General features: G+C 41.4%; 1 pseudogene; it reads left to right on the top strand.

Annotated features, from left to right (window-relative positions):
* The first annotated feature begins 2,595 nt into the window (after positions 1-2,595).
* On the top strand, positions 2,596-3,163 carry LOC112863838 (ragulator complex protein LAMTOR3 pseudogene; annotated as a pseudogene).
* The last annotated feature ends 4,147 nt before the right edge of the window (positions 3,164-7,310 follow it).

The raw sequence follows: 7,310 nt of genomic DNA on the forward strand, positions 1-7,310 counted from the left end.
AAAAGAAAGAAAAGAAAACTAGTAGTGAATGAATGAACATGACTGTCCTTAACCAAAGAACTCTTGGTGAGAAGGGTTCTTTGAGCAACTTGGGTAAGAAATAATACAAATAGTAGGATCTCAATCATCTCCATTTAGCCTTTCAAGAGTTATTCTGGCCATTTTCCCTGAGGGATCCATCCCTGCCTTGGGTTCCAATGAATCCATGCATTCTCCTGAATGGCACCTCTTCCCTGGCTTCACAGCCCAGCAGAGGGCCAACAGAGTCTGGTTAATCAAGAATGAATGAATGAATGAATGAATGAATGAATAAGACTAACTTTTCCTTCTCCGTGATATTTTTCCTAATCTTTCTTCCATTCAACCTGGAGAAGTATATTTGAATCTCAAAATGTCAAGGCTAGTGAGCTGTGAGAGCTCGTCCAACACAGTCATTTTCAAATAAGTGTTGACACAGGACACTTTTGTCAGATGAAACTTTTACCCAAAACCCTACTGCAGAAAATGAGGAAACAAAGCAGTATTTTCCATGTGATGAATTCAAGTTATTTGTCAATGATTTTGACTGAGGTTCTCTGACGGATCCAACAAGTTATACTGTGGAATTCTGCATAATACAGATAGTTCCGTCCTATGCTAGCTTCAGCATCTAATTTTTTTCTTTGTATTTTTGTTGTTGTTGTTGTTGCTGTTGTTGTTGTTGTTGTTAGTGCCGCACAGGTGCCAGATCCTGATTTCCACAATCAGGCAATTACAATTTGTCAGTAATCTTTACGTGGTAAATGAGAAAAACTCCATTCAACTTAGATCAAAGGGGATAAAAGTGGAGGGGAGCATTTCTTTCAGCTCACATAAAGAAGAGTCAAGGGCTTTAGGTGATTCAGCCGTGAGAGTCTCTTCACCTCTCAGCCCTGCTCTGCCTCGGGTAGACTTTATCATCAGAGAACTCTCTGAGCTGGAGGGAAACATGGTCCCAGTAGCTCTAGGGTTACACTATAGTTAAAGCTCATGATCCTAGAAGAAAACAATGTTTTTCGCCCTAAAGTTCTGGAGAAAATTCAAGGACAGGCCCTGATCAGGCAGTCTTGGGTCACACGCCCTTTTCAGAAGGGATAACTACAGGTCAGGGAAATGGGGAACTCTTATTGGCCAGGTTAGGGCCATGTTGACATGTTGGTGGTGAGCTAGGATCTGAGGTCAGCCCCTCCCATGCATGAAGAATGGGTTTCCCACAGGGAAGAGGGTTTCTGTTAGCAGAACAAGAAGTGAAAGGGAAATGTGCTAGGTAGACAAAACCCATAGCTACCAGAGCTCACTTAACATGCATGAATAGTTGCATACATAAGAGTTTTGATAGCTCATCTTCCTATCTCAGTGTAATGGAACAGACTCAGAGCTTGAGGGATAGAGGAGTTTTTGGTCTGACAATGAATCACTAACAGTTATTCAGATTCCTTAATCACGAAGTGTTACCTTAGGAGGGATTTGATGAACACTATCTTCAGCCAATTTAAATCTTTCTTGTTTTGCAAAACCAGAATACTTTTCAAATATATCTTGAAACATTCAACAACATTTTTAATAATTAGAAATCTCAGTTCCTGTTGTGGAGGCTATTCACAAGATACTTCAAAACTACCTATTTTGTACTGAATGTTCAGCACAAATGTAACCTTTCTGTTGCTTTAATGAACCTTTAGCTGTTGCTGGAGGCACAGCCTTTTGTGAGCCCTACATTGCCATATTGAAGCCATTCTGCTTAGTAAAGTCAGAACTGTAACAAAAACTTAAATATGGAAATGATCTATGACATTATATAGTCACACTCAGCATGTTCTATGTTCTGCTGTTCTACCCAGCTGATCTATTAAGCTAAGACTACGCCTCACCCAATCTGTACTTGACAATGGCCTACACATGTGTTATAAGAATGTATTCACTCGCACAATTTTAGACAAGTAGATGAGTGCTGGCTTAAATTGTTTCTAAATATTAGTGTAACATCCCAGCCCTGCAAATCAGTGAGACTTCCACAAGAATTTTAAATATCTGCAGAGCTCTGGTCCACAGTCTGCATAAACCATACAATAAACGTTAAAAAGCACAATGGTGGTGGTTTTCATTTGCTACATTGTGATATATAATACATTCTGGTGTATGTTGTCTACAGTCCTTTTTAATCAACTTTATTGAGGAACAATCAGCATGCAATAAAATGAACCCATTTCAAGAGTATATTTCAATGAGTTTTCTAAACAATTAAAATTAATTTTTAAAATGATATTCTAGGGATGCCTGGACGGCTCCCTTGGTTAGGCGTCTGACTCTTGATCTCAGCTCAGGTCATGATCTCACAGTTTATGGAATCGAGCCCCATATCGGGCTCTGCACTGACAGCATGGAGGCTGCCTGGGATTCTCTCTCTCTCCCTCTCTCTCTGCCCCTCCCCTGCTCTCTCTCTCTCTCTCTCTCTCTCTCTCTCTCAAAATAAATAAACTTAAAAAAAATAAAATAAAATGATATTCTAGATTATAATCTTCAGCATTTACATTGGATCTAATCATTCCCATCTTAAAAATACCCTCCCAGGGAGATGGTTTTTGAAGCTGTCCCTGAATTCACAGCTGAGAGAACACGGCAACCCAGAAAACCAGGAGTGGAGATTGATCCTGCGAGAGAAAGGGGTTCATCATGGTGGATGACCTGAAGCGATTCCTGTAGAAAAAATTACCAAGTATTGAAGGGCTCCATGCTATCATTGTGTCAGATAGAGATGGAGAGCCTATTATTAAAGTGGCCAATGATAATACTCCAGAACATGCCTTGAGACCTGGTTTCTTATCTACTTTTGCCCTGGCAACAGACCAAGGAAGCAAACTTGGACTTTCAAAAAATAAAAGTATTATTATCTGTTACTATAACACCTACCGGGTGGTTCAATTCAATCGTTTGCCTTTGGTGGTGAGTTTCATAGCCAGCAGCAACACCAATACAGGACTCATCGTCAGCCTAGAAAAGGAACTTGCTCCATTAGTCAAAGAATTGAGACACATTGTGGAAGTTTCTTAATCTGGCAGTGGTTTTGACGTACACCTTATTTTCATTATAACAGACACAATATCAATCCAACAATCTTTAGACACAGCAATGCTTGTATCCATATACTCAAGAAAGGGCTCCTTCCCCACCTTCCACTGAAGAAAGAGCTCATAGATATAATTTCTGGACAGATTGTTATCTTTTCTTGTGTAGGGTCTTTTCTTAATTTAGTGAGATCTGGGGATACCACAGAAATGGTTCAGTACATCACAGCTCCCATGGAGTTAGTCCAGTCACCAGATATGCATGAGTTTCTATTCAGAGGGTCAGAATCAAAATGGTACTTAGATCCACTTGAGCCGTTAAGTGCTCCCCATTATATAAAATGCCCAGGCCTGCAGAATTTTTTATTGTGGATAATAATGAGGACGTATTTTTCTTTATATTGTTTTATTTCTTTGCATTGAGTGTGAGGAAGGTAAAATGGCTTAGTAAAAGTAATAAAATCAGTACAACCACTACCTTTTCTATATTATTTTGCAATACAGATGAATATTGCTAATTGATTTGATTCTTCTCAGAGAGTGCTGCTCTTTAATGAAAATGAAAATGATAGCTAGTGCTTTTTTCTCCACTCTGCTTTCTATAACCAATCAGTGTTTTAATGTTTGTGTGTTCTTTATAAAATTTAAAAGTGATTCATTATTGAATTCTGCTTCCAATATTGGTGTGTATGTAAACATGATAGTATGGCCAATTTTTTTCATACATGAGTAGAACTAAAATAGTATTTTTTTAAGTTAAAAAAATATATATCCTCCCAGGGATTAACAAGACCAGGTACTTTTTAAATATTATAAAGCTATAATAATTAAACAGTTGGGTACTAGAGTATTATATTGGATATTCGTTTGCTAGGGCTGCCGTAACAACATACCACGAACTGGGAAAAATGTATTGTCTCCAGTCCTGGAGACTATTAGTCTAAAATCAAAGCGTGGGCAGGGCCATGCTCCTTTGAACACTGTTGGGAAAAGGATCCTTCCTTGCCTTTTCCTGACTTCTGGTGATTTGCAGGCAATCTTTGTCACCCTGGCTTAGAAATGCATCATTCCAGTCCTCCTTTTTCATATAGCTATCTTCCTGCACATTTGTGTGCAGATATCTTCATGCACATTTGTCCTGTGTCCAAATGTCTCCTTTTAAATGGACACCAGTTATATTGGATTAGGGGCCCCTCATGACCGAATTTTAATTTGATGTCCTCTGTAAAGACCCTATCTTCTTTTTTTTTAAGTTATTTATTTATTTTTAAGAGAGAGAGAGAGAGAGAGAGAGAGAGGGAGAGAGAGAGAGAATCCCAAGCAGGCTCCGCACTGTCAGCACAGAGCCCGACTCGGGGTGCAAACTCGCAAACTGTGAAATCATGACCCGAGCCAAAATCAAGAATTGGACGCTTAACCGATTGAGCCACCCAGGAGCCCAAGACCCTATTTTCAAATAAAGTCACATTCTGAGTACTGGCGGTAAGGACTTTAACGTGTCTCTTTCGTGGGACACAATTCAACCCGTAACAATCATGAATAGCAAATGGAGTAGAATTTTACCAGAAACTGACCCAAACACACACTGAAAATTTATCACATTCTACTGTGATAAATGTGGCAGTTCAAACCCGCTGAGAAAAGATAGATTACTCTATACTTGATGTTTGAATAACCAGGTAACCGTCTATTATGTCAACAGCTAAGTTGTATCAATACTTCACACCTGGCACCTGATCACTTCCCAGTTCCCGGTTCTAGTCTGCAGGGAGGTCCTGCTGCCCCTCGGTTCTAGGGAATACTTCAATAGCCTTCCAAAGAAATTCACCTTTTTGCAAGGACTGGTTTGAGTTGGTTTATGTAGCATGCAATCATTTCAGAGCTTGATGGCCGCCCAGTTGGGCACTCCTTTACACAAGGAGAAGTTTATACATTCTTCATTTAAAAAAAAAAAATCTTTTAATTCCTGTCATCCTGACTCCTTCCCAATTCCATCTGGTGTCTTGCCTCTACCCGGAAGTAGACTATTTGAAGTCAATTGGTTCCTTCTGCATCTTCCATCATTCTGGGCCGCCAAGAAGAAGTGATCAGTCAAAGCAAAAGCTGTCCTTTGAGGGCCACTAGGAAGTCTGCAAAGCCAGCTAAGATCGCAGCTATTTTAAAACCCAGACATCTAAGTATTTGGCTAGGATCCAGAGTTTCCTGCCTCCCTGCAATCTCCTTCCAGAGGAGAATCAAACTGTGAGGAGGAGGGAAACCATCTTAATTGGACCTCTAATTCCCAAAACTATTGGACTCCTTACTACAGAGAGGGGGTTCCTTGGAAGCTGGCTTATTAAAATATTTTTTCTGAAACTTGGTGTGATGGAGGGCAGCACTAAAACCAGACCAAGCTTACTTGGTTAGAGGCTCTTTCTCTTCCAGGATTCCTCTTACAGCTTTTTTCAAATAGTAACAATAACACCTAACTATTGGGCACTTACATGCCTTGCATGTATATGAAAAGACTCCCATGATTACATTATAGGATTCTCACAACAGCCCAATAAGGTAGGTTCTATTATTATTTCCATTTTACAAGTGGGGGAAACTGAGGCTCGGGGAGGTTAAGCAAATTGCCCGAGACCACACATTTAGGAAGTGACTGAGCTCGAATCTGAACCCAGGACTTGTCTGACTTCAGAGTCTCTGCTCTTAACCACCACTCTGGGAATCTTAAACTAAAATGTCAACAGGCATCAGGGAGGCACAGAAAAGAGTAGTGCAGACCAGGGGGAAGACGTGGGGTGTGAGGAGCAGAATGGTGAGGTAGAAAGCCTGCACCCCATCTGGAGAGGATGCCCGATTGCAGCAACAGCCAGTCAGAGCCTTCAGGGAATGTGGTCCAGTGTGGCCACAGTTTCCAGTTTCAAAGAGAAGCTTGTAATCTTGGACTTTATACTAAATGTCCCAACTTTTAAATGTTGGGCACTGATTCAAACTCCTTTTGAAATACATTGTGCAGGCCGAAAAACTGGCATCTGCGGTCCCCCATTAGGCCGGAACTCTGATTCTGCACTATTGTGTTTCCCGAGGGAGGAACTTTAGCCAGACCACCCCCAACCTCCCGCCCATTTCCTCTGATTGGTGAGCTTTGGCACAGGAAGTGGGCATGCCCAGGAATCTCCATCCTGGGAGCCAGCGTGGCTTCCGGGAGTGCACAGCCTGTGCCCTTCAGGCTGGGTGGGAAAGCCCAACTATTCAAGGATGGGGCGCCCACAAACCCACTTCCTTGAGAACAGAAAACCAAGTTCTCCAAACTGCTTTATCAGAGCATGAGCTTCCTGTGACTGCAATACCAAAGTGCCACCAAATGGGTAGTTTAAAACGACAGATACCCTCTCACAAATCCGGAAGCCGGAAATCCAAAATCAAAGGGTCAGCAGGACCGTACTTCCTCCTAAGGTTTTTGGGAAGAATCTTTCCTTACCTCTTCCAGCTTCTGGTGCCTCCCCGCCATCCTTGGCGTTTCCCGGCTTGCAACTCATCACTCCAGCGTCCCCCTCTTCTTCACTTGCCCTTCTCCTTGTGCGTCTCTGTGTCTGTTTTCTCTTTTTATAAGAACACCAGTCATGTTGGATGAGGGCCCACTTCATCCAGTATGGCCTCATCCTAACTAATTACATCTGCAAAGATGCTTTTTCCAAATAAGGTCACATTCTGAGTGGACATGAATTTGGGGGACGGCAGGGAGGAAAGGAACACTCTTCAACACAACAGAATAGGTTCTTTTTTAAAAAGAGTTACATGTTAATCTCCACCTGATTCCGGCATCTGTCTCCAAAAAGGTTCCATTTGAGAGAGAAAACAAGGGCTGCTGTTTCTTTTTATTCTCCCCCCAAGAAGTTTTTTGTTTTTTGTTTTTTGTTTTTTAATTTAAATCCAAGTTAGTTAACATATAGTGTAGGGTTGGTTTCAGGAGTAGAACCCAGTGATTCATCACTTACATACAACACCCAGTGTTCATCCCAACAAGTGCCCTCTTTAATGCTCATCGCCCACTTAGCCCATCACCCCCACCCATGACCTCTCCAGCAAATCAAATATTGTTTCTTTATCTCAAACTCCAACAGCCATATTCAACATTCATGGATGTTAGCAGTGTGCAACCTTTTTTTTTAGAGAGAGAGAGAGAGAGAGAGAGAGAGAGAGAGACCATGCATGCACAGCAGGGAGAGGGGCAAAGAG

This window comes from Puma concolor, chromosome B4 (assembly GCF_028749965.1).
Source record: "Puma concolor isolate L17-30 chromosome B4, mPumCon1.1.hap2, whole genome shotgun sequence".
Taxonomy (NCBI): domain Eukaryota; kingdom Metazoa; phylum Chordata; class Mammalia; order Carnivora; family Felidae; genus Puma; species Puma concolor.